Genomic DNA, 22955 nt, shown 5'->3' on the forward strand with positions numbered 1-22955 from the left:
TTTGAGAAGTGTGACATTCTTCAGAACCAATTTACTTTGCAGAAAGTCATACATTTGGTTCATCTACTTCATATTAATACAAGCCAAATGTTTTGGTTTCAACTCCAGTCCTATTTCTTCTTCAAACTTTTGAAATCACTACTATATATAGGGTACAATATAATAATCACTAGAGAATTGGCTCTATAATAATAAATACAAAATCTGCATAAATTTGAATATCATATTTATGACCATGCAATGCTGGGTGGCATGCTAGTATTTATATAAAAATACTAGAATTATGTCAATAATTTAATATTTCATATATAATCATCATTTCTGATGACCTAAAGAAAAAATATTTATTGACTTTTTAATTAAAATGAAGAATTTCTTTCAGAATTCATTTAAGACTGGATTTACCATTTGCTTTCTTGTTTCTCTATTACCACCTGAAATTGTCCTGTCAGAAAAAGCATTGTTTTTTTTTTTTATTTCTTTTACTCAAAAAGTTTTGTGACAGGAAAAAAAATATATATATTGTAAATAAGAATGGTCTTTTTTACATCTTCCACTCTATAATAAACTAATACACATATTTGTATATTTTTTATGTAACGATATATAATTATATAAAAATATACAAATAAATATGCATTGGAGTATATAAAAAAAACATTCTTATTTACAATTTTTTTTTCAAACACATTTCTTATTATATACATTGCTACAGTCGGTCTTGACTTAATCTATATATGAGGTGCCTTTAATAAGTTTCCTGGCTTTTTTGGTACAGGAATTTAAAATTATTATAGACTCTTGAAAATTCAGTATGTTATTGCTATACATCTTATGAGATGACTGACCAATTTTTATGATTTCAGGTTCAAATGAACAGCTACAGCAGAAATTAAAATACACCCTACTAAAGTCTGACTGTCACAGCTGGTGAATTTCAAAAATGCAATCTGGACAGGAGGACACTTTAGTAGAACGATATGCAATAAAATTATGTTTAACTTGGAAAAAATGCTACAGAAACATATGTAATACTTCAGACTGCTTTTGGACCATCTTGCATGAATCAAGCATCAGTTTTGGAGTAGCATAAGAGATTCAAGGAAGGCAGGGAATCTGTGAGGTATGATGAGACGTGGATGGAGTAAGGAAGTCAGAACACCAGAGTTGATTGGTCAAATAAAGAATTTCATGGATAAGGACCATTGTGTGCCTATAGAGACAATAAGTACACAGTTTGATGTCAGTGTGGAGACTGTACACATAATTATTTGCGAGAAGATGTGGAAGATTTGCGCAAAATTTGTTCCAAGGGTGTTCCATGCTTGTCACAGACTATTTGACCAAGATAGGCATCAAGACAGTTCCTCATCCTCCCTATAGTCCAGACCTTGCTCCCTGTGACTTTTGTTTATTCCCTAAGCTCAAGGAAAACCTTAGAGGCTGTGATTATGTGACAATTGAGGAGATGAAAGAGGCTCTGACAAGGATCACCCACATGCTCACACAAGAGGACTTCTATAGGGTCTTCTAGAAGTTGTTGGTATGGTACAAAAAGTGTATTGCAATCGGAGGAGATTACTTCGAAGGGGACTAGAGTTTCATGCATGTACTATCAATAAAAGTGCTCCTATGAAAAAAATCTGGCAACTTATTGAAGACACCTCATAATACTAAAATTTATTGAGATGTTTAAAGATAAAATGAAAAAGTGAAGCATGTATGGTCTTCTATGAGTGCATAGTGAACGAGGCATAAACACATGACTAAGTTCAGCATTCCCCCCCACCACCACCATTTTAGCCCCAAAAGTCCCCACGAGACGTCAAATCCTGATGAAAATGAACAAACGGTGCGGTGCAGACCTTAGCATATGTAAATTTGAATTCTGCACCATGCAAAAAAAGAAATGACTAAGTATTTATTGACACATTATTTTGTAAAATGCTCAATATTATAAACTAAAAATGATATAACTGTCAATACAATTAAAATTCAACAAACTGTAAGGTCCCAACATCAAGGTCCCTTAGGCATATGGAAGTCATGTGAAATTGTAACTTGGAGAATATATATATATATATATATATAAACACACATGTGCGTTAACATGTTAGCACTCTTACAAGAAAGAAAATTTCTTTGTTAAATATGTGAAGATTTAAGCAAGAGTGAAGCTGAGTTAAAGAAGCACTTCTTTTCTTTTTTTTTTTACTCCAAACAAGGCACATTGCCACTTTGATGTAGGTGGCTACTATCAGGGACATAAGCTACAGGGGTACTATGTAGGGAGTTGGGCAGCAAGATGTCGGTTCACGTTACACTTGAACTTCTACGTATCAGTACAGTGGGGAAGCAGGGACCCGGAAGAGAATTACAAAGTTTAGCAGTTCTGGTGGAAGAAACTACTGGAGTAGAAGGCTCTCTTACATCTAGGGATCTCTACTGTGAAGGGGTGGGATTTAGCTGCTTGTCGAGTTTGTCGGGGGTATTTACGTCGAGAGGGTACAAGTGCTTGCAGTTCATCAGAGCATTCACTATTAAAATTGTAGAACAGGCAGAGGGGTGCAACATTTCGTTGATGGGACAGGCTGAAGCTTAGATGACAATTCAGGACCTATCAGATTGGCGACTCTCTTTTGTCTAGGAGCGAGAGACTAGTAGCAGATGCACCAGCCCAAATATGACAACAATACTCCATACATGAGCGAATGGTGGCCTTATAGAGGTACAGGATACTTTCGGGCGTTAGTAGCTTTCTAGCACGGTAGAGAGAACCTACCTTCTTCGCAGCGGTCCTGGCAATGCTCTCAATGTTGTTGTTCCAACTCATGTTTCCTGTAAACGTTAGGCTGAGGAATTTAAAAGATGTACTTTCAGATAAAAAGTCTTTGGCCATTGCTATTGGCGGTAGGGAAGGTTTCTTGTAATTATTGAAAGAAACAAGTTTAGTCTTGGCAGCATTGAACGCGACCATCCATTTTTGTCCCCATTCCACTACAGATCGGTCATCCTCTAGTTTTTCTGCCATTTCTTTAGATATGTGTTCATTTGTTTTCCTGTCGTGTCTGTTATAGAGCGTGGTGTCATCAGCATATATACCCATCTCACAGACAATTTTGTCAGGGAGGTCATTTATGAATATTAGGAATAATAGAGGTCCAAGGATAAACCCCTGAGGCACTCCCGCATTTATATCATATTCTTTAGATGTACTACCGTCAAGGACAACCTGAATTTTTCTCTTATCTAAGAACGATTTAATTATGTTAAGTATTCTTCCAGTGATACCGTATGATCTGATTTTCCTGAGAAGACCTTCATGCCATATTCTGTCAAAAGCCTTAGATATATCTAGAGCTACCGCTCGACCTTCCCCTGCTTTGTCCAGTGAATGGTATATACATTCAGAGGATGTCTGCTGTGGAACGGGCTTGCCTAAATCCATATTGTTGGTCGGTCAGAAGTTTAGCATCTGTAAGGTGATAGACTAGAGCTTGGTTAATTATGGTCTCAAATATTTTGGCGAAAAGTGGGAGGAGGCTCATGGGGCGATAATTTACTAGGTTAGTTCTTTCAAAATTCTTGAAAACTGGTACCACAGAAGCAGTTTTCCAGCAGGCAGGAAAGCAAAATTCATAAAGGCATTTGTTGTAAAGTTTGGAGAGAACTGCAGCTACTTCGGTGGAGCACTTTTTTAATAGCACAGCCGGCATGAGATCAGGTCCACATATTTTTGAAGTGTCAAGATTTATGATAACATGCACCTGAAAAGGGGTGATTTTCAGATCATCTAGTATGGCGTCTGTCTGCAAAGGAAAGTTAGGGAGGGGGTGGTTAGCAGGGTCCAGTGTGGAGTTGGAGGCAAATCGATTGGCAAGCATTTTAGCCTTCTCGGTTGCTGAGCAAACATCATGATTGTTGGATAGTGGGGGAATTGTTGATTGCCCATTATTTACTACAGCCACACAGCAGTTAACTAAAAAGAGATGACAAACTTCTGTCAAGAAGCAATCATCTTTCTCTCTCTCACACACACACACACCTATGGTTTTATTTGTTCCTCAAAATAAAAACTTGAGTACATTTTACAGATTTGTTTTGTTCAAGGGTAACAATTAATATTTGTATGCCAATATTGGATATTTTTTCGATGAACTCATCAGAAAAAACAGACAGATATATAAATATATGAAGTCGTGTCAGGTGTAATGGTTACAGGCGCAGACACTGGGCTTGATATGCCTTGTTAGAGTTCTGTTGTGGCTACTCCATAAATTTCACTAATACTGTTGAGGAAAGTATGGATCTATATATACTCCCTCCAGTTAGGGATTAAATAGTAGGATAGACTGGACTCTTAAGCCTTAATTATGCTACTAATCTAAGGGAAGAAAAATTCTGAAATAACGCCAGTCTTTCTCTGCTTATGCTTCAAGTCATCCTAATCTTCTTCATGTCACTGGAATTCAAGCAATGCAACTTCAAAAGATTTGCAACTAGTGATTTCACAACTCTTACTTCACTGTAGACTACCTATGCACATAATGCACCCTTAAAGAGTATCTATTGTCTTGAGAGATTGAAAAGAGGCCTTAATGTTGGGATGATTAATAGAAATCGGAAAAATCGAAACTTTCTTTGGTATCAAAAAATTTCTCCCTATTTTCTGATGCAAAAAACAATTATTTCATTATCTTTTTTTTTTTTTTTTAAAATAAAATCGGTACTTATGCACTTTTGCCACCGTGCTGAAATAATAACGTAATTTTGAGAGCCATTCTTAAGATGGGGAGGAGTGGGTGTTTTGTAACTATTCTGTGCTTCAACCTAACAATTTAATAAAAAAAAGATTTCGTGAATCTTTAAGTTAACCTGAAAAAAAAAAAAAATATGTAAAAACAGTGCAATGGCAAGAGTGCACAATCACCACAAAATCTTCTATTGTTGGTGGTACTAATTAAATAATAAATATTTATCTATTTTAAACTACCAATAAAGCTAAAGACTATAAATAACCCTCACAAGTATATTTTTACGTTTGAGAAAATTTATGCACAATTAACATATATTTTTATGGTAATTGGGAAAAGTAACAATTTTCTATTGTATCACAATCGGGAAAAATATTGGAATCATCCCATCATCATATGTATATATATATATATATATATATATATATATATATATATATATATATATATATATATATATATACACACACACACACACACACACACGCAAAAGGAATACTAACGAATGACGTTTAAATAATATCACTCTTAATTCACTACCAGACGGATGTGATGTCATACCACGAGTATGACACATAATGTTCTGATTGGACAATAAAATGAAGGAAATTCAAATAGAAGAAATGGTAGAACAATCATGAATAACTAGCGGGACCTGTGGAAATTCCACAGGGGACTCATTCATATGTAATATATTGATGTTGGCATTCTGTAGATGCTCAGTGTAAATGGAGACGCTCTGATATTAATGTAGCTTTTTTTGTTAAAACTGCAAAAGTATTTATCTAAGCTAGCACGAATGCCCGGCAAAGCCTGGTCGTAAAGTATGTTTAAATACAATATTTTAGTTCTTGCCCATTTCATATATATTATTATTATTATAGAGTTAATGTTCTATTGACTTTTATATATTATAATGTTGCGATTTCAAAAATGAAAAAAAAAATATATCCATATAACTGGGTATATAAGCTTGAATCAAAACCGAAATAAAAACTTATGAAAAAAAAAAAAAATATATATATATATATATATATATATATATATATATATAACTTGTGTTCCTTCAGCCATAATCGAAACCGAAACCAAAACTTATAAATGAAGACTTCTTGGTAAAATTATTTATGACAAGAAATGGAAGTACATAACAATTAAATGATCCGGATGTAAGCCTAACACAGAAAATAAACATGCTATTGTATTAATATATAGATATAGATGTAAACTTATTTCAAATTTTTTTTTTTTTTTTTTTTTTTTTTTTTTATTAAATATTCATTGTCATATCAAGGTGTAAATAATATTCTACTCAACAAAAGATTGTTTGCACGAGATTAAGTAACAAAGAAAATTTCCAGATCCCGAAATAAATATTTCCCTTTTTTACCTCAATTTTTAGAAAGCTGTCGATTATCTATACTATAAATTTATTTATCTTTTTGTGTATTGATATTCATATTAAAAACACTTTTTTCTATTTATTTAAAAAGAAAATGCAACTTTCTTATATATGGATTGTGGAATTGCATTCACTAGCAAAAGATCTTGCTAATTTGCATATGCTTTTAAACATCCATTCAGTTTCTTATGGGATGATCATCTTTAGTTAACTATTACGTGTAATTATATTCATGCTGATATTCTACTTGATTTGTACTTGTGTAATATTTGTGTAAAAAAGATATAAACACAAACCTCTTTCTATATACATTTATGTATGCGCATATATATTTGTTTAAAATATTTTGCCGACCAAACTCCTGTTAGTTTTTGATCTACAGACATGAAACTTATATATAGGGTATTCGAACCATGCAAAACTTTATATTTGAGTTTTAGCCAGGAAAAAATCAATGCAAAAGTGTGAAAATTAAAAAAAAAAAATTAAAAAAAATGGAATTTGCCAGGGTAAGTCAAACAACGACATTATGAATATGCATGCATAACGTAATAGCTATTGGTTTATGTTTTAATTTTTAGCCTTGCAGCAAACATGCCTTCATAGCTCAGGTATTAACATCAAAGGTAAAAGTAAATCGTAAACTAAACGTTCTGGTCTGGATTCTCTGTAGTGGCACACAAGTTATTTTATTTATTTTTTTTTTTAACTTTTTAAATCATTACTATATATTGGGTCCAAAATAATATAATAATAAATATGAAATCTGCTTTAATCAAAATATCATATTTAAGTGTATTTTACGACTAGGCAATGCAGGGTAGCCTGCTAGCATATACATACATATATATGAATAATAAATATATATGTGTGTGAATTTTGAGAAAACTTTTGTCTTTGAAAATTTTTAATTTTTGTAATAAAAAGTTTTCTTTTTTTGTAATGTAATTATGTAATGAATGAATGAAAGTTCTCAAAACAAAATTTGAAGTGATCAACTCTGTGTTTTTAATTACAGAAGATACTGTTTGTTTTCTTATCAGATTGAACAGTTGTTGTCTGCCCCTGCTATACATTCTCTTAATGTTCAAACTGAAAAACAAAAATGTGATTCCGTCCTACTAATGCACAAGTGCCAAACTTTAAAATGAATATTCTGATATTGAATTTCTACTTGAGCACTTTGCTGAGGTTCTTTCCCACAAACAATACACATACGCACACACAATGAACATTTTAAAATTAAAATCAAGTTAGTATTTCGTAGTAATAGGGGAAAAAAACGTTTTAATATTTTTTCCGTCTTTAACGCTACAAAAAATTCACGGCTCGTTCTATGAGAAATACAAAAAGCTGGAATGTAAACAATGAGTAATGAAACTAAGTAAAATCTAATGAAATATAAAATTTAAAATATTTAAAAATTTATAAAAATATTTCTTTCAAACTTTTTTTCTTAATAGATCATTTTTGTAAACACTTTTTGTGTTAGCAAATACACCACTTCTTGTTCCAAGAAGACGCTATTTTGTAAAAAAAAAAAAAAAAAAAAAAAAAAAAAAAATCTCGATTATTCCAGCATATTTAGACATTTCAACCATATTTTTCTTCAGATTACATACATAATACTATTTTTTTTTTTTTTTTTTTTCATCTCGAAATGGTTCCTCATGTAATATTTTTTAAGAAAGTTATTGCCTGTAGATAATTTTTTTATCGCATTCTGTTTAGGCATACGATCGCAATTTACCGATCAATCTCGGTAATGTTAAAGATTCATCACTTATGGCGTTTTGTCACTCACTCACTACTGATCAAGATACGGAAGCACTCGAGGATCAAGTTTAAAGATATCGTCAGACTACAGTTGAGGGGGGATTTAAGAGAAATTGATTATTTAAGGGAATTGCTCAAGAAGCATTTATATACACATTAGATTTGAAGACGACCATGTCGTAGTTAGTTGGGAAGCAAACTCATAGTACCTTGGGTATTTTTTACGAGAGTACCGTACCCAATCCCCCAACCTCACCATGTTAAGAACGGCTTTCGAAGTTGAAGGTATTTATTCTGAAAGCCGTTCTGGTGCTTCTACACTTTATTGCCGAAATTGGAGACGTCATTTTATTTCACGCACCTGCTGTCCAAATTTAGGGGAGAAATCATTATATTGAACTATGGCCGAAGCATGAAATAAATAACAAAAAAAAAAAAACCTTCCGGAAAGAACTATGAAAAAAAGTAAATTAAAAAAGTGAAATCGTTCTCCAGTTTAATATTTTTGTTATTTTATTTCATGCTTCGGCGATAGTTTATAATATGATTTCTCCCCTGGATTTGGGCAGTAGGTGCGTGAAATAAAATGGCGTCTCCAATTTCGGCAATAAAGTGTAGAAGCACCACCGTTCTTAACATGGGGAGGTTTGGGAGTGTTTATGCTGCTAGTGCTACGGCTACGCTTGGTACTCTCGTAAAAAAAAATACCGTAACTTGTTCCACAGATAGAATGTTCTCTAGGAAAGAAACTTTGTTCATGGAAATTTCATTTGGTTTTTAAGGAGAGAGGGAGGGGGTGTGTTGATTGTTTTTGCAACTAGACGTTTTTATTTATTTATTTATTTATTTTATTTTTTGTAAAGTATATAAATAAAGAAAAGGTAGGCCCCTGGCTGGATTCGAGAATGTGTATGTTTTGGCATCCAATTTCAACAACTTTCAATTTGATGCCGTTCTTCTACCAGAGCTCGAGAGAGGCCTTAACGTGTCTACAATTATTACCAGATGTTCTTATTTAATTTAGTCTTGTAATAAAAAAAAGTTTATTGCATAGATAACAGTAATATGTTTTGTGGGGGAAAATGTCTAAATCACGTTCACAATACGGGATCATTTGAGAAATTACGTTGAAACAAACTTACAAAAGAACATTTTGGGAGTTGTAATAGAATATTCCAGAGAATCTAGTTTACATAATTTTGATAACTTTGTAAATGTAATCCTTTATTTTTCGGACAAGGATCAGATTGTAGTAAGTATCTGTTCTCGAATAGATCCTTCAAGATTGAAACATTTTAACTTTTGTCCTAAATCAGATGGGGGACCAGTTTTTGTTGTTGTTTTTTAAGGGAAGGGGAACTAGATCTCCCTCATTAAAACCAATCTTGTGTCCTACTCTACCCTTGTGCGGAGGAAAGCAAATAAGAACTATGTCTAAAAAGAAGCGCACCCGCACCCCGCACAAGTGGACAAATAAAATGTGCTTTCAACTTTCAAAAAAAAAAAAAAAAGACTTACACATTTTTTTATTTTATTTTACTATTGATCAAATGCTAAATAAAGATGCAATAGTGTAAACTCGATATTTAAACATCCTATTTTTTTTCTTTTCTAAATAATTAAGCATAATACGGACCGTGTTGAAATAATAACATTATTATTTAGAAACACATTCTAAACCTGGGAGAGGAGAGGGCTGTTTTTTTTTTTTGTTTTTAATGTTTAAGAAAATTGAAAGCATTTAAACTGTCGAATAAAAAAATCATTTAAACTGACCTCATGCATTAACAGGTTGAAAGTTTTGGAAGTAATCTAATCGTTTGGGTTTTTATTACTGTACACAGATTCGAAAAAAGTTGTAACAAAAACAAATATATAACAAATAAATGTTATTAAAGGCAAGATAAGTTACTTTTCTACGTAACTGGATATATTTTTCGTGTTTTTATTCAATATAACATGTTTATTCAGCTCGAAAAACATACAGTGTTTACCGATGTATTGGAAAATTCAAAATGGCGCCCGACTCTCTCTTTAACACGGTAAGTTTAGGAAAAGATGTTATAAATAAATAACTAGAAAAAATACTATTAAAAACCCGCCGAATATATATCAACCTATGTCACGGTAACATATATTGAGTGAGTTTTTAACAGTATTTTATCCAGTTATTTACTAATAACACCTTTTCCCAAACTTACCGTGTTAAAGAGGGAGTCAGACGCCGTCTTGAATTTTCCAATACATCGGTAAACACTGTATGGTTTTCAAGTTGAATAAACATATTACATTAAATAAAAATACGAAAAATATATCCAGTTTGGTAGAAAAGTAACTTATCTTGCCTTTGATAACATTTATTTGTTATATATTTGTTTTTTGACAACTTTTTCGAATCTATGTGTACAGTAATACAAACCCCAAGAAAATAATTTCAAATTTTATTCATAAAAGGGGGGGGGGTATAAATAAATAATCACCACCAGCGAGTTTTCTTAAATCACACATTTTATAGAATTTATGAGAAAATCAGATGTTAGTTTAATTGAAATTAATATTTCATAAAGTCCATAATGTAAATGTGTAACTTTCCTTGATCTCTTATTTAAAAATACGCGTTGTTGCATTAAAAAAAAAATGTAATCGTAAGTTTGTACTAGGGGCAAAAAGTCAATATTCCAATAAACCAACATTAAGAAATGTTTAAATCTTCAAGTTAGCAAGCTAAGTCATTTTTATAGAATCCCGTCTGTATTAAATAGTTACTCTTTAAGAGTATTTTCATGGAAATCATTTGTGGCTTCAAAGTAGTTTTTTTGTTTAAATATTTTGCCCAGACTTAGGGTTAGTGCTAGGACTAAGAACATGTATTTTTGTTTTGTTAATGACTTTTTAATTTAAAATTTTCAGAGACTCGAAAAACTTGACCCCCCTTCCCAAAAAAAAAACAAAACAAATAACACTAGATTAGAGACGGGAACGATTAAAAAAAAAAAAAAAAAGCACTAGTGCACTAGTAGTGCAGAGAGTGATCCGCCTGATCCGGACGTACATAATAACGTTATCATTTTAAAAGCCATTCTTAACATGAGGAGGGGTGGGTGTTTTGTACCTATTCTATATTTCAACCTTACAATTCAATAAAAAAATAACTTTAATTAAACTTGAAAATACGATTTAAAAAATAGCGCGGATCACTCTCTGCACTAGCACCAAAAAAAAAAAAAAAACCTACAAAATGAGTTCAGTAAAAATCCTTTGAGTTTTTCCTAGTTGCAAAGCAGGGAAGAAAAATTTCTGCTAGACGGAGGTAATTTTTATTTTTCATTCAATCCGGAGCGTTTCTTTTTGGAGAGTTCCATTTTTTTTTTTTTTTTTTTTTTTCACAGCGATTTGGAGACTAAGTCTGTCCTCATGGGGAAGTAATTAAATAAGAACAGGAAGTTATCATTGTTTATTTGTGTGTGAACAAAGCAACTGTAAAGTGAGAAATAAAATCAAATAAGCAAAGCATTCATTTTTTTTTTCTCTTAAAGTTTATAATAATTTTACTCTTGATAAAAATAAACAACTATCAGACAAAATGTGTGTGTGAGAGAGAGAGGTAGAGATTGTTGCTGATATGTAATTTTGATAAATATATTTTTTATTGACTATTTAGTCCAGTGGTTCTGGTTCAGTGTGGTTGGTTCTCAACCTTTTTTTTACTCACGGACCCCTTTTCCCTTCTTTTTATCTTAGTGGACCCCTTCATAACTATTGGTCATAAAACAATCTTCTATTTTTCACTCATAAATTTTGAGGTTTTTAATCGAAGAAATATTATATAATTAAGCTTTATTTTTAAATGAAAACTAATTTAATGCAAATAAAGTATTCTACAACAAATATAATAATTATGATGATGATGTTTTGCCTGTGGACCCCCAGAAATATTCCATGAACCCCTAGGGTCCATGTGGACCCCGGTTGAGAACCCCTGATTTACGCGAATATTTATTAAAATAAAAAAATACAGGGATACCAAAACATTTTCAAATCCTTTCAAATAAATAAACACACAATATTTTGTGTTATTATTATTTTTTTTAATATGCCCGCCCCCATTTCGTGTAACGTCCGATAACATTTACCATTCTTTATAATATGGTCCCTTTTGTGGGATAAGGTTGATTCGGAAGTGCACCCAAGCATTAGCTCTTCTTTCGACAGGAGTGGTTGCCGATCAGCGATCGTAGAGTAGGTCTGTTATTGATTATTTTTGTACCCTTTAAGAGTGCCCCTGCCCCTCGGAGGGGAAGATCATCTTCATTAAAATTAACTTTGTTGTTATCGGTAGCGGATAAATAATGGTTCGATGTATGAAATTCAGCGATATTCATGCAGAATACGGACCGTGCTGAAATAACGTTAAACCCATTCTTAACATAAGGGGAAGACGTTTTATAATTATTTTCTAAAAAATTAAGCAAGATATCATAAAATTGGATATAAATTGAAAATTCTTTGCATAAAAGAAGAAAACAAAATAGCATAAGTACCAACCCAACCCACCCACCTTCTTTTAGGATGACAAAAAAAAAAAAATGGTCTGACTTGTCGGCATTCCCCGGTAGCAACAACCGGCAATAAACATCTGAGTGAGATGGCAAATAAATACAACTGGTAAACTTATCGATTTTTTAGTATCGGTTGTATTTAATACGAGCATGAATGAAAATCAGATTTTTTTTTTTTTTTAATGTATATGTAGCGGGTGGGGGGGGGGGATTGACGGTTATAGTTCCCTCTCACTCAATGCCACGTAAATTAAAACGTTTTTGTAAACAAAACAAAAACAATCAAAATACAACTTACAAAGATCAAGAGAAAGAAAAGAAATATGTTAATCAAAGAAATATTTTTTAAAGTAGCACATGAACACATTAAAACAGATTTTAACTTTTTTTTTTTTTTTTGCCAGATCCTTTCTGGAGACAAAAAACCGAAGAGAAAAAATTTGAGATATAACAAAAGTATTTTTCTTCAAATTTGAGAGAAAAAAATGCACTTAAAACATTGAGGTAAAAATAACCCCTTTCTATAATTTAATCGCTATGGAACTCAGCTGGGATATAAATAAAAATCAATAATCTATTTCATGGAATGAAAGAAAGTAAAAAAAAAATTTAAAAAAAAAAAAAAAAAATCCACATATGGTTCTCGGGTTTTCTTACATTTCTTTATTTAAAAGATACTCAGAATACAAGAAATTAACCTAAAAAGCAAATTTTAACTTATTGAACATTTATGTATAAGCATAATTACTCTGCTATCAGATTAAATAAAAAATAGAAATACAACGGAATAACATAATTGTTTTTAAAAACAAAACTAACTGTATTTACCCGGTGTTGCCTGGTTAGAGAGCTGAAAGAAAAATAATTCAAAATAGTCATGTTTACGCGTTTTTAAAATAGGATTTTTTTTTCACCCTTTTTAGTTTTCCCTTAATCTATTTGCGATTTTAATAAATATTCGATTATTACGATAGAAAACAAAAACAAAAAAATATAATAGTTCAATGTGTATTTATCAAAATTAAGTCTTATAGTTTTCTTAATAAAAATAAAAAGAATATTAAACGCAAGGATTTATTTTAAACGAACTTTTAAAAACAAGGTTTATCGAATTTTAAGTTAAAATAAAAGAATAAAAATAAAACTCATTTCAGCTTCTACTTAAAAGTAAAAACTATTTATTTTTACTAAGTTAGCAGATGATTAAAAAATATATATTTCAAGTTCTAAACATAAAAAAAATGATCCTCAACTTTGTGAACATCGTACTACTAAAACATTGTAGTTTTCAAAGAACTAGCTATATAGCTCGAGCATTAGCATTGACCTGGTTTCAATTTTAATAGAAAAAAAAATCTTAATATATCCAAACGGTCGCATTCAGGCCCACCCCTGCAATATCTGCAGTACCCATTCGCCGGTAGCGAGCGATCGGTACGATCTCGCTGGTCCTCTGACTCCGAACTGCAAGAGTTTTAAAAGGGAAACACCTACCTTATCATCGATATCTCTTATGTTGGCAAAAAACAGGTGCTCGGTATAATAAAAGACAAAAGCTTATCGGAGTTACTTCCCTTGAAGTCGTTAGAAAATGTTTACTTTATTTGCAATTCAAAAAAGTGCACTTTGACAAAACATAAGGAACGTTGTTGTTGTTGTTATACAGAAAACACATGTTAAAGTGTAACGATCTAATGTGTACTTTTAGTTTATTTTAAACTAAAGCCGGTAGATAAAATTCGTTTTTTTTTCTTCATTTTATTTGCTTATCTTTTTTTTTTTTTAATTAAAGATACACAAAAGTAAAATTAAAAAAATATTTTTCAATTTAAAAAAGAAAAGGAAAAACGAACGGGGAATAACATTTCTCGCGTATTTTCAATATTTTTATAATATTGGTTTTTAATAAGTAGAGATTGTAGAGAAAATGGCCAGTAAATGAATGACTAAGCGATGCTATGCTAGTGACTGAGAGAGAGAGAAATGTTATGTATTATGTAAATTTGACCGACGAAATAGTAAAATTAACTTTTAAATCATGGTTTTTTTACGGAGATCTCCGATACTACATAGGTTAATGTACTTTGTTAAAAAAAAAATTATATATATATATATATATATATATATATATATATATATATATATATATATATACTTATGCTGGCTAGGTATATTCAGGTTGTTTGATGCAAAGGACATTTAAATAAAAATCGCATTGATTTCGCCTTTTTAATGAAATAAAACATGAAAACGTATCTTTATTTCTTTTGTAGGAGTTCGAATTTAATTGATAAAACATCCTGAAATTTAACGTGCTGAAAAAAAAACGAAAAAAAAAACGTGAACAATATTTAAAAAAAAACTGAATAAAAAAAAAGGAGGGGTACGTGCTAATATCCAAACATTATTTAGAATCCATTCTTAATATGCGGGGGGGGGGTAAGTATTCTGTACTTTCATCTAACAATTTAGCAAACAAAAGATACCGTAAAAATTGAATTTAATTTGAAAGCCGTATTTTGCATGCGTATTTATCCAGAACATTAAATGGTGCTAATGCAGAGAGTGATCCGATCCGCGTTATTTTTTAAATCGTATTTCCAAGTTTAATTAAAGCTTTATGATATGTTTTTTTTATTCAATTTTAAGGTTAAAGTACAGACTAGGTACAAAACACCCTCCCCATGTTAAGAATGACTTTTTAAATAATAATGTTATTATTTCAGCACGGATCACTCTCTGCATGAGCACCCATTAAATAAATACGGTTTAGTCTTAAATTATTAAAATCATGTTATTTAACTTTTATATAATTCGAGAATATAAAAAAATAGATTTAACTACTTTCAGAACAAAGTTTGAAATGGGCGAGGAGGGGGGGGTAAAATCAGTCACACACACGCGCATCATCCCAAACGTATATTATAAATTAAAATTACTTAGAAAATATATAAAAAGATGGTAGCAAACTAAAGATGATTTTGGTAATTATTTCTAAAGAAATTTTCATAGAAAACCTGCAGCTATGGTGGTGAAAGAAAGTGATGATTGCTCTGAAACTGCTGCTTAGTTGTAGTCGTAGTAATACGACTACTAAGGTTCTCTTCAAAATGAAGCGAGAAAATATTTTACTAAATATCTGCCGATATTATTAAGGTCAATACGATCGTTAACAATAAAAACTATAATAATTAAAATATTACATTTCATTTTAGCTTCGAACCGAGAAAATCAAAACTCCGTAAACATGTGCTCTTTAGAGAAGAAAAAAATATGGTAAACAAATAATGGAGAGGGCCGAATCAAATTTTTTTTTTTATCAAGTTATTGAGTCAACTAAGATATGCTCTTTTTTTTTAAAGACTTTGAGAGCGACGCAAGTTTGATTTTAAACGATGGAAACATTTGAAATTGTGAAATAACCAATCCATTATGATAACTAGAAACAGTTAATGAATGCACTAACGATCATCTTCTATGTATTAATAAAACTATATCAAACTTCTGTGTTTCTCGCCTATACGTAACTTTGATAAAAAAAATACACTTTAAGCTTACATTATTATTTTATTATTAATTGAATATTTATTGAAATAAAATAAATTAAAGGAAAATTAAAACCATTTTGTTTTAAATCATACTTTAAAAAAAAAGAAAAATGTAAACATGAATATATTTTTATTTATTTATTTGGTACTTATGCACTTACTGATCCGTGCTGAAATAATAACGTTATTATTTAAAAATCCATTCTTAACATGGGGAGGGTGTTTTGTACCTATTCTGTACTTTAACCTTACAATTGAATAAAAAAACATCATAAAACTTTAATTAAACTTGGAAATATGATTTAAAAAATAGCGCGGATCAGTAAGTGCATTAGCACCATTTATTTATTTGCGGACTGTTATTCACATAGTTGTTATAACTTAATAGTTGGATATTGCAAATAAATAAAATAAACAAATTACTCATCTCAAAGAATTCCAGTAATAAAATGATGAATTTTTTTTTTCTCTACCAACCGGCAATGTTTGCGCCCGGAAGATAGAGTAAATAGCCAGTTAAAACAATTTTTTCAAATAGAAAATACAAAATTAAAATGAAGTTAATTTATTAAAAATTCTAGAATAATCAGTCGATTATGATAAAATGAGAGATAAATGTTTTTTAAGCGATTATATACGATATTACAATAAAATATGATTTTAGGAAACGCATTCCATTCTAAATAATTTATATAGGCTAAAATGGAAATTAACCAGAAAGCGATCAATTTAAATCGCAAACTAAATTAAGAAAAAAAAATTCAAGTTAAACTTTCCATCATTCACATGCTCGTTCGTTCATTTAACGCGACAGCGACAAATAAACAGAAACACATGCTGAACGCAAAAAAATACGGAAGAAAAAAAAATCCTGGCCGCCTGCCGAGTTATGATGATGACGATTATAATCATTATCATCATCAACAACAATAACACTAATCATGCGTGTTATTTGAAGTAACAAGGAATCTACAAAGAATGACCGAAAGACACACACGCACGGATGAGAACAAAATGCAAATAATAATAATAAAGATCACATCACATATACAACATGAAACAGCCTAAGGCAGGTTTTTCAACATTGCAACAGTCTAAGCAGCCGCTTATTTTTTTGTTTGTTTTCATTTTTTACTCCCCTTTGATTTCGTTGTTTTTTTGTTTTTATCATATTTTTTTACCTTTTGGAGCATTCCTCGCTTGGCTTTGTTCGTGAATCCCAATAACAGTGTAGATCGTGAAATCGATTGGTTTACTTACGAATCCCACCAATTAGAATTGCTGCCGGAAGTGACCTTTTTTCTGCCAGAGGTTAAAATAGTTAAGATGGCCGCTGACGCATATTGCTAACGTCTCTTTTGTTGCCCGTGAACATGTGAACAGCTGATCAGAGGTTCGTTTCGATATTTGATCGAATTATTCTTTCAAAGAAAAAGAAAATCGCTATACTTGCATTTTTATTCTTAAAAGCAAACCTTCCTTTCGAACCGCATCCTTTTTTGTTTGTTCCCTCCCCTTTTTAAACAAGCAGTAAGAGCACAAAACACGCCGTTCTTCAAGGTTATTCAGGCACGTGCAGGTTTTTCCCCTCTTATAAGGAAACAAGCTGGTAATTCCTTGTTTTGTTTTGAATGTTTTGTTAGCAATTATCGAAACTCAGATCTAATGCCCAATATCAAAGAGTCATACTAAAAGCTGAAGTAAAATAACAAGGTCAATTTATATTTCATAATCCGAACTACTGTCCTCGACCTCAGCTTAAGTGTTATTTTCACAACGTTTCCGTCGATGTAATCTCCAACCTTCTTTTGATTTTTGTGTCAAACTTTGGGATCTTCCTATCTAATTCGACAATCTACACGGAATTTCCAACTGAAGCTTGTATTCACGGCGGTAATATGCCCTTATTCCGTCAGCGAGAAGTTTTTAGTAATTGTCAGTTTCTGAATATCCCCCGCACCCGCACTGAGAATTGAACCTTCAGAAGAGTGTTACTTTACAAATGAATATTTCCAGTACATTATCCGTTATACACCACAAGTCATTGCGGAAAGATTCTTTAGTTCGACAAGAGACACCTGAAGAAGGTCAAAGGTTACACCGATGAAAACATTTTTTTTTTTTCTCACCTTCACCTCAAACAAGGCATATTGTCACTTGGACGTAAGGGAATACTAATTGGGATTATGCCTAAGGGAGATTAAGATGTTGGTTTTATGTTACATTTGAACTTCTGTATATCAGTACAGTTAGGGAAGCAGGTAGCGGAAATAAAATTCCCAAGTCTAGCCATTCTAGGGAAGAAGCTATTAGAGTAGAAAACTCTGACATTTCTGGACCTCAACAGTGAAGGGGTAGCAGTATCAGAATTTTTGTAGGAATTTTTGACACCCCTAACACGAAACTGCGAATACAATATAAAAATCTCGTAATTTCTCTGTTAAAAGTGGGTTATTTATTTTCTTTATGGATTATACTTCCAAAATAAACTATTACAGTTGTTTTAAAAGTAATAAAAATATTTTTATTTTTTTTTTAAAACAGTAATGAATTTTCCGAACTCAATATTTTTCAATTTTTAAACTCAATATTTTTAAATTTTTAAATTTTAAAAATCTATCAAAATTTTTCTATTGATTCTATTTTTACGATATTTTCAGGGTCAATGTGAAATTTTATGTTCTTTCCAATAAACCGAATATAATATTTTAGACAAACGTTTTTTTTAAATTCACGCCCCCCCCATTTTCACGCCCCCCCCCCCATTTTGAAATGTCTATTAAAAAGTAAATAATTAATTTATGTTTAATAGGTTTATATATCACAAATTGAAGAGAAAAGGTCAATAAATAATATATTCAAATTTAAAACAAAAAAAAAAAATCAGTTTTTTAGAAATTTACCTGTAAAGTCCGAAGTTTAAAACCTTATTTTATAAGAACACATTTTTTCTTTTTGTCTTTTTTTTTTTTTTTTAATGAAACCTTGGTCCTTGCTCCTTTAATTGAAAAAAAAATTAGGGCTTGAATTACATTTTTCGAGGAGTTATAAGCTTAGAAAGATAGGGGGTCGAATAATTTACGCCTCTCATTTTGAAATGTCTATTAAAAAGTAAATAATTAATTTATGTTTAATAGGTTTATATATCACAAATTGAAGAGAAAAGGTCAATAAATAATATATTCAAATTTAAAACAAAAAAAAAAAATCAGTTTTTTAGAAATTTACCTGTAAAGTCCGAAGTTTAAAACCTTTTTAAAAAAAAAAAAAACACATTGTTTTGTTTTTTTTTTTTAAATAAAACCTTGGTCCTTACTCCTTTAATTGAAAAAAAAAATTAGGGCTTGAATTACATTTTTCGAGGAGTTATAAGCTTGGAAAGATGGGGTGGAATTATTCACTATTTTCACGAAATTTCTGACACTGCTAGTGAAGGGGTGTGATTTTGTTGCTAAGCGGGTTTGTCAGGGATATGTACGTCGAGGAGGCACAAGTGCAATGAGTTCATCAGAGCACATTCCATAAAAATACTTTTAAAACAGGCACAGGCGATGGGGCAGGGGTTGAAGCTTAGTTGACAAAGTGGAACCTATTAGATTGGAGATCCTTTTTTGGATCCTATCCAAGAGACTAGTGGTAGATGCATCAGCCCAGATGTGACAGCAATACTCCGTGCATGGGTGAATGGTGGCTTTGTAGAGGTACAGGATACTCTCAGGTGTGAGTAGTTTTCTAGCATGATAGAGGGAGCTCACCTTCCTTCCAGCAGCCTTTGCAATGTCCTCAATGTCTTTGTTCCAGTTCATATTTCTTGTGAATGTTGAGCCAAGGAGTTTGAAAAAAGAATTCTCATGTAGGGAGTTATTTATCATAGATATTGGTGGTTGGAGAGGCTTCTTGTAATTGTTAAAGTAGAGGAGTTTAGTCTTATTAACATTAAATGTTACCTTCCATTTATGTCACCATTCCAGTATTGTCTGGAGGTCATTTTCATATATATATATATATATATATATATATATTATTTTGCATACAACACCCCCTTTATTTGTAGGTACAAATATACTTAAAATAATCAGCCGAAACTGAATAAAATATATTGTATTGTGGGGAGGGTGAGGATTGTAGATAAAACAAACAAAAACAACTATGCACAAATCAGATTTTAAGGTTGAAAATCCGAATTTTGAATGTGTTTAATTTTTTTATCTTTTTTGTTTTAAAGTGTGAAATTCATTGAATATTTAATAATCTTTCAGATAAAAAAAGCAATTTATACGTTTTCATTATTTTTACAAAAAACACTACTTTTAAATCTTTGAAAAATAAATTAATAATTTTCTTTTAGTGACCCCAATATTGCTAATATACCATTAAATAGGAAATGCTTTGAAGAATCAATACCAAAAAAGAACAAAAAAAATCGATAAATAACTGCGCATTTTGCTAAAAATATGATAATTTCTTTCAGATTTTATTGTTACTTGATATTAACTCATCTATGGTAGACCATAAAGGCTTACACACAGTTGTTCATATTTCGAAACAGTTGCTATCTCCCCCTTTCCCTTTTTGCTGTGATTTGCACTTGACAGTTTAAAGTGTAGGAGACTTGCATCTATCACACTCTCTCGTCCAGAAACACTTGGTCCTAATGGCAAAATTGGGTCAAGACAATCAAGCATGATACTACATGCAGGAGTTGTCTCCAACACATACTGCATTCCCAAAATGGCCACCCATCTGGTACTGGCCAGCCTAATCATTGCTTAACTCTGGGGGTTAAAAGAATTAAACCCTTCACTTAATCATCAAAACAAACGTTAAAAATACAGGGACATTTACAGGACTAAATAAACTTATTTAGTCCTATCAAGGCTAATGCAGTTTCTTTCAAACTATCATTAAATTTCTTTTTTAATTTCATCAAGCAAAATCTATACAGTGAGATAAAAGATGAAATTATTTGAAATTCAGGTAATTATGTTATAATATTTTTGCATATTCTTTTAGCAAATCATCCTAAATCTTATTTAGACGACAAAAAAAAATTAATTGGTTCAAAAATCTTTTTAAAAAATATTCAAATATTTTATCTATCAGGACAACAATGGCGATGAATCGTGTTTGGGGGGGGGGGGGATTTAAAATTCTATGAAAAATCATAGAAAAGGTTTTATATTATTCTGCTTTTCATATGATAAAAGTCAGGCTTTTATTTTTCTAGAAAAAAAAAAGTTGCTCATGAATAATGGATTTTAATAGATTCTAATTTGTTCTAAAAAAAAATAAAAATAACTTGGTTTTTCTTCCATTTTTCAGCCGTACTTAGTGTACATTTGTTCTTCCCTTATGCATGTTATAGAGTGTTGTATCATCAGCAAATATACCCATCTCAGACACAATATTATCAGGGAGGTCATTGATGAATATCAGGAATAATAGTGGCCCAAGGATGAGAACAGTAGTCTGAATAATACAAATTTATCAGTCCTTATGTAAAATAAAATAAAATAAAAAATACAGAAACAACAAAATTACTTGTTTGGCTATTCTGTCAAAACACTTGTCTCGTTGGTTATATTACGAATAAATACATTTGTTGGCGTGTCATTATAAAACTTCAATGTCAGAATCCTAAAAGTCGATATTTCACGTTATTGTTTTAAAAGTTCTCATATGTCAACTATTCTGCATTTTACCATTTAAAGAAATCTTTCAAATCGTTTCCACATGTAAAAACTAGACGGGCTCAGTAGAGAATTTAATTCTAATGCATTTTTTATGAATTGTTTTTTTTTTTTTTTTATTATGAATTCACGAGTGTTAACTTTATCGAGTAGGGAAGTTTTGATTTAGGTTAATTTGAAAAACTTTAATTCTAAACTATACAATATCTAAACAATAAAAATTAATAAACACACGGAACACTTAAACAAAATGAGAAAATTGTAGCTCGGCATCCTTTGCTAACTTACATAAAAATGGATTGCATCATTTTGAGGCAATTACATATAGACGGTCTGAAAAACGTTGTCTGGTTCAGAAGTAAGTGATAATGTTCTACTCAATTTATATGCAGATATGGTAATGTCACTAAATAGGGTTTGAGGGTGATATGAGAAAATAAGTCTGTGTAGACATTCAAAATGTTTCTTTTCTTAAACATTATTTCATGAGGAGTCATTTCAAGTAAAACGTTAATTTATTTTACGGATCAAAACTCTAGAAATGCAGACACTGAATGAGTAATAATGAAGATGGCTACCACTTGCAATTTCGTAGAGCAAGTCGCAGCCTTGACCTTGTAATAAAAAAAACAAGATTGAGTGAAACGGAACGAACTGAGTAAATTCGATAAAATCCTTTGTTGCATCGTGTGGTTTTATTCTACGTAAATTAATTTAACTTATTAACATTTTATAAAGCTGAATAGTTTAAATTAAAAAAGAAAAAAAATTTTTTTATATTTATATAGAAAACAATTATTTATTTTACTTCAAGTTGTAAATAAAAAATAGATAATATTGATTTTTTTTATACCCATTTTTATTACAGCTTCAAGTAAAATAAATAATGGTTTTCTATATATACATAAAAAAAAAATATTTTCTTTTAATTTAAACTATTCAGCTTTATAAAATGTTGACATTTTTAAAATTTATTTTGTTTAGTTTTCGTAACATGAAATATATGGGGGGGGGCACCTAAAAAAAATCCCCCTTCAGATATTAAACAAAAACTGCTTTTAAAATATAAGCTAATTTAAAAATGAGTAATTATCGAAAATTTAATAAAAATCTGACCATTAGTTGATTTTTTTTTTTTTTGCTAGATTTTTTAAACACATTTATTTATGCTTTCCAAATGATACATAGGAATGTTGTTTTAAGGTGTTGATAATGTAAACATGATT

The 22955-nt window shown here is 30.9% G+C and overlaps 1 protein-coding gene across 5 annotated transcripts in view; it reads right to left on the minus strand.

The window, feature by feature from the left end:
- LOC145258002 (G/T mismatch-specific thymine DNA glycosylase-like) overlaps nucleotides 1–18241 on the minus strand; it is a 335515-nt gene extending 317274 nt beyond the window's left edge. Inside the window, exon 1 of one of the 5 annotated variants that reach the window (XM_080115754.1) lies at nucleotides 17221–18241. The gene's annotated coding sequence lies outside the window, so the exon portion shown is untranslated. Of the gene's footprint in view, nucleotides 1–13319; nucleotides 13352–13985; nucleotides 14180–17220 lie in introns of those variants that run through there. The other 4 variants (XM_080115951.1, XM_080115799.1, XM_080116043.1 and 1 more) reach the window with 4 other exon arrangements.
- Between the last annotated feature and the right edge of the window lie 4714 nt (nucleotides 18242–22955).

Source organism: Euprymna scolopes, chromosome 1 (genome assembly GCF_053919585.1).
Source record: "Euprymna scolopes isolate OS-2025 chromosome 1, ASM5391958v1, whole genome shotgun sequence".
Classification (NCBI taxonomy): domain Eukaryota; kingdom Metazoa; phylum Mollusca; class Cephalopoda; order Sepiida; family Sepiolidae; genus Euprymna; species Euprymna scolopes.